This window comes from Mastomys coucha, unplaced genomic scaffold (assembly GCF_008632895.1).
Source record: "Mastomys coucha isolate ucsf_1 unplaced genomic scaffold, UCSF_Mcou_1 pScaffold20, whole genome shotgun sequence".
Lineage (NCBI taxonomy): Eukaryota > Metazoa > Chordata > Mammalia > Rodentia > Muridae > Mastomys > Mastomys coucha.
The window spans coordinates 104,450,003-104,460,287 of record NW_022196903.1 but is presented as its reverse complement, the minus strand read 5'-3'; the positions used below and the strand labels follow the sequence as shown (position 1 = coordinate 104,460,287).

General features: G+C 38.3%; 1 protein-coding gene across 1 annotated transcript in view; it reads right to left on the bottom strand.

The window, feature by feature from the left end:
• The window catches only part of Grm7 (glutamate metabotropic receptor 7), a 906,484-nt gene that overhangs the window by 259,053 nt on the left and 637,146 nt on the right, over nt 1-10,285 (bottom strand). The window lies entirely within an intron of this gene.

Genomic DNA, 10,285 nt, shown 5'->3' with positions numbered 1-10,285 from the left:
TTTTTGGAGGGGAACCTGGGAAAGGAGATATTGTAAATAAAGAAAACATCTAATAAAAAAAAAAGTCCAGACGTGCTTATAATCCTAGTACCAGAGAGATAGAGAAAAGCAGATCTAGATCTTTGGGCAGCAGGCCTAGCAAAATCCCACATCAGGTTAGTAAGAAACTCAGTCTCAGAAAACAAGGTGAATATTGAAGATATAGGAGGTTGACTTCTTGCCTTTACATATATGTGATTACACACACACACACACACACACACACACACACACAAAGACACACACAGACATATCTGTAGGCACAAACATGCAAGGTTGCACATGCATACACAAATATATACAAAGAAAGAAAGAACAACAATATCCAAGTTTGTCAATCATACCTGCTAATGTCCTGAGTACAATTTAGGTAATGGTAGGCATGGAAGCATTATTGGTCCCATGCAAGAGATAGATTCAGTGAGCACAGCAAATTTCAGTGTAAATGAACCCATATTTTTTGGATAACAGCCAACCATTTGAACGGTTGCCCTGTGGCCACTATATATGAATTCTAGCATATACCTATTAACATGGATTTACTAATCTATTCTCTCTTTCATAAAGAATATGTATTTCTCTCTCTTTCAGAAAGAATATATATGCTGGGAAAAGCAGACTTGATTGGAATGATCATTGGTAATATTATTTTGCAAATGATGCCACTGAGGACAGGAGATTGATTCTAATATTTTTAAAACAAATGCAGACACAAAGCAGAGGTTGGTAAAGACAACATTTCAATGCTAGTCCTTGAATCTTACCAGCTCCATTATCAAAGTGGTCCCAGATACTCTAGAATCCAGTAAGATGCTAGACATTGAAAGCTGTGAGGTAGCTCTAACATAGCTGAAGGTTTAGCTATAGAGCTCTCACAATGACTACAAAGCAAGTCAGTTTAGTCTCCTGCTCAATTCTCCTTTTATCACTGTTGCCTCAAGTAGAAATGATACTCATTTGCGTTATGACAGTGATCATAGAGTGGGGGAAGAGGGAGAGAAAGAGGGGGAGGGGAGAGGGAGAGATACAGAAGGAGGAGGGAGAGAGTGAGGGATGGAGGGAAGGGTAGGGGAAAGAGGAGAAGGAGAGAGGGAACTGTGGGTCTGCTTCTTCTGTCACACACAGCTGGCACTGTTGACTGAATCCCAGACACTTAGTGTCTACAACCAAGGAGATCTATATCGTCGATGGGAAAAAAAAAATTACCTATCCAGAAATACACACACCAATCAAGTAACTGACTACTAACTTCAATGTTAGCTCCTTAAAGGAGCAGAAAGGATTCAGGCCATTTCAAGAAGCCACTTAGTATTATAATATATAGGTGTCAATGTGTTAAGGATTATGTGGAGAGCATGATTTCCAATGAAAGACTGCCAGCTAAGATGGAGGTTCTCCTGTCTCACTCTGTCACCCAAAGGGTTCCTTCACAGGATCCCACACAATCAATCAAGAACACATTTGCTATTAATGAGGACATTAGTCTTTGTATGTTCTCCAGCACATCCTTTTTGCTTCCTTGTTCTGACCTTGTTATATCTTACTTGCTATTGTCTCTGGAAAGGCTGTCTAGAGTGATTGCAAGTACCCTCCATCTATAAATAAGAGCGTGTCAATTGAACAAGCCATAAGAATGCACATGCAGTTGGCCAGTCAGCTGTGCAAGCAAGTACCTTTATAATTCAATTCATGTCACTAGAAGATGTACCCAATGCCCTCCCTAGATCTGACTCTTTCTGTTTTTCCAGAATAGACAAGACAGAGATTTCTCTCTGGTCTTCACAATCAGCCTAATGGGAACATGTAAGCTTTACCATCAAAAGGTTTTTCAGCCTACTTCCACACTTAACAATAGGAAATTTACTATCCAGCTGTAAAATTATCATGGGCCTGCATTCATTTCCATGTATGCTGTAAATCTAGGAGATTTACATTCAGATGTTTGGATTGGGAGTGGGTCAGTGTTGCCAAAGTTCTTTTCTTGAAGAAGATATAAACAACAACTCCTATAAGTCCCAAGAAAAAAACTGAGAAACTATTCTGACAGAGATCTTTCTGAGGGAATAAATAGGTTTATTTGGCATACCTACAGAACAGTGTAAGTGACCTTATAAGAGCCATACTGGAGAGTCTACTGAATGCAGAATAAATCATGAATTCCCCATAGCCACATGGATGAATCCCTTTCTTATCTTCCTTTCCAGACTGGATAGTTTTAACTCCTCCCTGAATAGACATGCAATTAGGGCAGAATTGCATACATTGGTCGGGAGGGGGACTCTACGCTTAGGTGTGTGTTCCAGCTCCCTCTCAAGGTGTCCTTCTAGAGGGAGCACCAACAGTCTATCTGACCAGCTGTGATGCTTGTTTACAAAGAGCACAACTGGACTCCTGAAGATTCAGCAATTTTGCTCCAAGCACAGTCCTGTATATCAATCAGTGGGGAAGGAGTTATCTCTCATATTTCATTTGAGAAGCTACTTGCTCCAGTGCTAGGCTTAATTCCCTATCTGAGGGGATGGAGTAGGGATAGGGCCTCCAGTAAAAATGTCTGGAAAAATAAACTCAGACTACAGTTCCCATTTGGGACATGGGCCCCGGGACTTAAACAGAGAAAGGCTCTTGCAGCACCTGTTCTGGCATACCAAAGCATTAAGAACAGATTAAACAGCACTAGCTTAGAGTTGCTCCATTTGGCTTTGAAAGTGCAAGGCTAGTGGGACTTTATTAAGCCCTCTAACATTTAAGGAAAAATTATGTGTATATATGGCAAGAGGTGGTGTTAGTCAAGAACTTACCATGGTTCTATTGTGGAATGTCCCCCCACAGGCTCGTGCATTTGAACAGTTTGTCATCAGATGGAGACACTACTATGCATATATAGGAAACCTTTTGGAATTGGGGTCTTGCTGAAGAATGTAGATGACAAGCTGTGGCCTTGGGAACTATAGTCTCACTTGGGTTCTGGACAAGGCTTTTCTGTTTCTAGGTTACTTCTGTATAGGTAGCAGCTGTCGTAGGATTCAGCCACTGTGGGCCTATCCTTCTGCCAAATCTTCGCCATTAAGATAGAATACACCTCTTTGTGGCGTGATCCAAAGTAAACTCTTCTTTTCTTAAGCTGCTTTTGTGAGGTATTTAGTCAAGCAACATGAGAAGTAACTAATGTACATTCCTTTAGTTCCATAGTTTCTATTAATATTGACTCTAGCAACAGACATTTCTAGACTAGTCTAGAAGATTCATATATAGTGATTATCCCCAGAACAACGAACCTATTTATGAGTCAAAAAAGTTCAAATTGTCAACACTGTGACTTGAGTATTCTAAGGCACTTTCCCCAGAAAGATGAAACTAGAAATGATATGATCATTTGTTTTAGTAATTCTTTTGACTATCCACCAACACTAAATTTAAGCCACCCCATTCTCAGCAACATGAGTACTTTTTAAAGAGTAAATATCTTTTAAGGACAACTAATTACTGAATTGGACAAAGCCATCTACTCGGAAAATTGCTCTTCTGATGACATATACAAAAGCATTATTGTTATGATCATGAACTCAAAACTAAAGCTGAAATATAACATACTTTCTATGCGTGTGGTGAAGACACCTACACTGAAGGATAGTCCTTAATCTATACCCCAAGTCAGAAAAACAAGTGACTCTGTTCTCTCTCTCCTGAGATACTGTCAAGACTCTGCCAAAATTGTATTTTATCTTACTGCACTGGACAATGAACAATGAAAATGACTCTGCTTTATCATCATGGCTGTTGGAGTATGAGAGGGGAATATTTTCAAAGAAGATAATAATTAGCATTCAAAATCCCAAGCATATTCTATAGCTTCAGTGTTCTTCACAGGCCAGAAAGTGTTCTACCTTACTACTTACCTAGGGTATGTGGAGTTGGGGTTCCCATGGTGTAGCTATGATTAGTATTTTAAGGAGTTGGTCATTTTTTCTTAATTATCTTTTCATTGGAATGTAATGAGAGAAAATTACTCAGGAATCTGGGGTGTAAAATAGCAGTCAGAAACACAACTGGAGTGAGGTGAATTAGGACATATAATTTAATATTTAACCACAAGGATTATCATACTATACACAAGAAGAGATCAAGATATCAGAGAAGGTGACATAAGAGAAGATGAAATAGTATCACTTTTTTTCATTATTTCTTTTATTATATGGGAATTTCATAATTGCATACAACAGATTTTCATCAAATGTATTCTTTCTCTCCATTCCTGTTCCACCTCTATGCCAGCATTTTTCCCTCCCAACTTTATGTATTCTTTTTTAAAAAATGTTAATGAGTACATTAAAAGTTAACTGTATATGAATGGCTATGGGACCCTCTACTAGAGCATGCATAGCCTCTCAGGGCCCATATCCCTGAAATCATAGGCCCGAATGGAGAACCTAATACTATCATGGTAAATAGTCATGGTGATGAACTGTGATATCAATTCTTATCTTTATGCCCATAGATTACTGTACCTTCTATATTTTGATCAAACTTTATGCATTATAACTTACTTCTTTGGGCATTCCACTCAGTTGGGAGATAGAGTTATATCCTGGGAAGGGAGCATGAGAAAATGATATGAACAAATCTCCTGAGGCTTGGCTAACTTTCCTGGGTTGACTTCTCTCATTAATTTCTGGTCCTGTTGATCTATACATTGGGACATGAGCTCTTAAGTCAAGGGAATCTATTTTCTTGAATTTACTAGGTGTTTTCTTACGTAGACTATCCAGCAATAGAGAATAGAGAATGTCTCAACTCAACACCACTTCTCTTCACACAAAATTTCATAATCATTTTAATCTGAATCCACAACAATACCAACTCTATAGGTATGAATAAAGGGAATCAAATATGAATATGCTAAGCTTCCCAGGGATGTAAAGTTATTTAAAGTAGTAAATGGTGACTGGAAGCAAAACAGAACACTTCTCCCAATCCTTCACAAAGCCATGCACTCCACTTTCTAATTTCTTTTTTCTTCTTTTCTTCTAGACAGGGTTTCTTTGTGTAACCCTGGCTGTCCTGGAACTCACTCTGTATACCAGGCTGGCCTCAAACTCAGAAATCCACCCTCTGCTTCCTAAGTGCTGGGATTAAAGATGTGTGCCATCACTGCCCATCCACTTTCTAATTTCTGAAACCCTGAAACATATCATACTGCAAGCCAAGAGGGACTTTGTAAATGGAGTGAAGTAACAGACCTTAAAAATTAGAGATCTAACCCTCACTTGCTCAGTTCAATCACATAGACATTACAAAATGTAAGTGTGAGATGGTAGACAAGTAAAAGTAATATCCCGAAAGGGGTCAGCAAGATTGGATAAAGGTGCAATGATTTTGCAGATGACCCAAATCCAGTTCCAAGCCCCTATATCAGGTACTTTACAACTACCTATAACTTAGCTTCTGGGATTTTAATGCTCTCTTCTTGCTCCCATGAACACTAGAAATACATGCACAGCCACATGGAAAAACACACACACACACACACACACACATACACACACACATACACACACACATACACACACACACACACACACACACACACACACACACTTCTATTCTGATAGACAAAAAGAAAGCGAGAGAAGCAGGATGATTACATGAACTTTACCTTTCATATTGGTTTGATGGATAAAGGATAGAGTCATAATCCAAGGGGTCAATGATGATTCTAGGATATTGATATAGCTTCCATCAGACCCAAGGACACTAGAGCCAGAACTATAAGGAAATGAATTATTTTAGCCAAGTGAAGAATTGTGACAGATTCTCCTGAGAGCTTCGAGAAAAGCGTGGTATCTTGGTGACATGAAGCTTTTAGCCTAGTGATAATGTGGATTATTGACTTCTAGAAATTCAAGGTAATGGATCTGTGATAATTTAAGATTGGCTTATCTTCATTTTAAGTGTAGGAATATTTTGTCTGCATACACATATGTATACATATATATGTATATACATACATATATATATATATATATATACATATATATATATATATGTATGTACACACACACACACACACACACATATATGCATAATATGCTTGCCTGGTGCCACAGAGACCAGAAGATGGCAGATCTACTGGAAATGGAAGTGTGCACAGCATGAACTTCTGTGTGGAGTCAGGAAACAAAATCTAAGTTCTTTGCCAGAGCAACAAGTGATCTTAAGTAGGGAGACATCTCATAAGCTCCAGAATTTGTGGTATTTTAAATCACCAGGGTGTGTCATTTAAAATATTTTGCTTGTTTTAAATTACAGGCACAATAGGCCATATAAGACATATAAAGATAAATATTATAATTATTGTTATCATGGGAGGTAGTCTTAACTCATTTGCAAAGTGGCCATCTTAGGAATGTAGATGACTTATTTTTAAAAAAAAAAATGTAAGTGAATAGGATCATGCAGTGAACCCAAGGTCCTCATTTTTATAGATAAGCTCTAAATAATTCATGAATATTTTAAGCATGTATGCTTACTTCTTTAGTAGTGGGATGTCTAGACCTGTTTTCTGCACAGAAGTCCAGGACTGAATGTTGATAACAGCCTGATGGTATGTATTATCTGTAGAGCCAGGTCACACCCAAATCACCCAGGCTATTGCATTTATCCTAAAATTTTCTATTTAGACATTTACCATGAGCATTGCTTTTCAGTCAATACAACACATGTGCGTTGGCTAGTTCTATGTTAACATAATCTAGAGTTTTCTGAAAGGAGGGAACCTGAATTGAGAAAGTGTCTCCATAAGATCCAGAGGTGAGGGGTTTTATTAATAATGATTGATGGTGGAGGACATAACTATGGGCAGGTGTGCCATCCCTGGGCTGGTGGTCCTGGGTTGTATAAGAAAGCAGGTTGAACAAACTAAAAGGAGCAAGCCAGTTAGCAATACTTTATGGCCTCTGCATTAGCTTCTTCCCTCCAGTTTTCTGTTCTATTTGAGTTCCTGTCCTGATTTCTTTTCATGATGGACTATGGGGTCATGGAAGTATATAAGCCAAGTAAATCTTTCCTCCCAGCTTCTTTTGGTCATGATGTTTCATCATAGCATTAGAGACCTTAACTAAGACATTATTCTTAGAGGAGATAACACATGTACTTCATAGCCTGATGACCTTTATGCTATCTATATTACTGAGACTTCACCAGCTTCTAGATCCTTAAGAACCTATCTTCATGATGGAAATTATATAAACTTTGCAAAATAGCTTGATGTAATCAAGTCTTAAAATTGTTGTGTACACAGAATTGAGTTAAATGTTACCAGGAAGTATTTTTTTCCAATATTGTACTGTACTTAAATATGTGTAAACTAAACTGCTTAGTATCAGACTCTAGAGCCTTGAACCAGCTAACTTAAGTTGTGCTGAACTGGATTAAGACATGTGTCCTGATAGGAGGTTCTGGGTCATTATGGAAATACTTGAAAAGATACTAGGACTCTGGTCCATGTGTTGTCTCCCTCTTTGCTTCCTGCACACCATTAAGTGATCAGTTTGTTCTAAGATCTACTTTATCACAGGCTCCCAAAGGATATGCCCTGTGGATTATAAGTTCGTATCCCCCATACTATGTGCCAAGTAAACCTTTAATTTCATAAGCTGGTTAGCTCACCTATTTGCTTACAATGTTGAACATTTTACTACTAAATTAGGTTAGATATCATTTTCCTTAAGCACTAAGTGGTAAAGGCTAGGACTCAAATGGGGCTTTTGTAGGTATCCCATTTGTCTTAGTCAGGGTTTCTATTCCTGTACAAACATCATGACCAAGAAGCAAGTTGGGGAGGAAAGGGTTTATTCAGCTTACTTCCACATTGCTGTTGATCACCAGAGGAAGTCAGGACTGGAACTCAAGCAGGTCAGGAAGCAGGAGCTGATGCAGAGGCCATGGACAGATGTTCCTTGCTGGCTTGCTTCCCCTGGCTTGCTCAGCCTGCTCTCTTATAGAACCCAAGACTTTCAGCCCAGGGATGGCACCACCCACAAGGGGCCCTACCCCCTTGATCACTAATTGAGAAAATGCCCCACAGCTGGATCTCATGGAGGCACTTCCCCAACTGAAGCTCCCTCCTCTGTGATAACTCCAGTCTGTGTCAAGTTGACATACAAAACCAGCCAGTACACCATTTTATAATTAAATTCAAATTATTGGCAACACTTCAGGTGTATCTCCTATATTTTAATGAAAATAATAAGATCATTCTAGAAATTTTGGCTTTCTGGGGTTAAAGGTGTTAGAGAGAAGACATAAATTCGCATTATTACATTTCACAGTTCTGGATTGGCAATAACTAGGATCAGTTCTTGATAGAATATCTGAGCTCTCTAAACTCATCCATTTTGTTTCCTTTTTTCTATATATACCTTGCCGAGCCTAAGATGTAAACAGTAATGAAACACTACAATTTCCCTGCAGAGCCCAGAGTATATTAATAAATATGAAGTGATTTGCTTGAATGTCTACCATGCAAACAAGAATTTATGGGGGTTCACGTTTCTGTAATGTACATGTTTGCGGAGCCATATTTATAATTATAAATACTATTAATCTTCCAGACACACAGAGAAAGAGACCAACTATACACCATTGATTTCAAGAAGAGATGCTGACAAACTGAGGAAAAAGCTGTCTTTTTCATTTCCAACATGTTTTTAACAGGCACAAAGATGTTTCCAAACAAAGCTACTGTCTCTGTGAAGGTGTCTTTCTCTCATGGCTTGGAGCTATTGACCCTCTATAAAAAGTATTATTACCCACTTATGGGTGTTTTAGATCATTAACTCTATTGATATATTATTGTTGATTTTCTGGAAACCAATTTCCTGAGAGTATAAATAAGAAGTGAAACAGATGCTCAAACCAAGTTAGTAGAAGTAAGTCAGCATGTACTTACAGTCTAGTTTGTGTGAACAAAACTGCATGCTTGTGAGAATAATGGGGATCCTGTGGAAGGAATTAGAATCAGCTGGGTGGCAGATTGGAGGTTATGATCTGGTCCATGGTAATAAGAGAACCCAAACCTGTGTAAAGTGAGAAGCTCTGATTTTCACCTAGCCAGCTCTTGCTGGGCAGAAATAAGTTATATTATTGCCAGAGGTGACCTTTTAGAGCAGACCAAAAATGTCTAAACATTCCTGCTATATTCAACTTGGGATTTCTCAGATGTGGTTAGCTGACACTGGGGTGTGTCTTTTGTACAATTTCAGAGCAGACATGCTGACAAATGGAAGTATTCGATGGCACACTGGTGGTGAGCTAAAAGCCATCCTTTTAGAGCATGCCTTTCTGTGATGGTACAAAGAGCTTGCAACTGGACGGAGACAGAATTATAAACCAGATACCTGTAACCTCCAAATCACTCTAACTTCATTTGTCCTCTAAACAGCATGAAAGGGGAGATGGCAAAGCAAGAGATAAGATAGTGTCCCATCCTTTCCTTATTTAGTGCACCATACTGAAAACAGAAGTAGTCAATGTCTCCTGTACTTGACCTGATGCCACAAGAGCAGTTATCCTACTTCATGTTCACAAACAGCCACCAGTACATTTCAAGAAGTAGAAATCAATGGGAGCAAAACCCCAACCAGTTATTTTCCATTTGCTTCTTTTCTTTCTGCTGTATCATTTAAAGACCAAAACAGTCTATCTCTGACCTGAAGAGGCATACCAAGTTCTTAATGGAGACTTTGAGACTGAGGTGGCAAATCAAGCCCTTTTTCTTTTGAGACATGGTCTATGTAACCATATCTGATATGGAACTCTCTATGTAGATTAGGCTGGCCTATAATTCTACACAGATATGCTTCTGGGATATCTGTGGGATTAAAGGTGTGCACAACCTGCTCAGCGGTAGATCAAGTTCTTAAATTATTTAATTGAATGATGCTGAATTCCTGACTAAAGTTGAATTCTACATTTGGGTTGTCATTGAGATGTTAAGTTAAAAAATATTTTGTAGAAAATAATAGTTTTCTATCCCCTCATTTATTTTATATTTTATTAAATATTTCTATATGTTAAGTATTGGGCTAAATGCTAAGTTACAAGGAAAAGTCATTAGTTAATACTAGACATTGACCGTTTAAAGAATTACAGATTGCATTTCCCTGATGACTAAGGATGACGAAAATTTCTTTAGGTGCTTCTCAGCCATTCGGTGTTCCTCAATTGAGAATTCTTTGTTTAGCTCTGT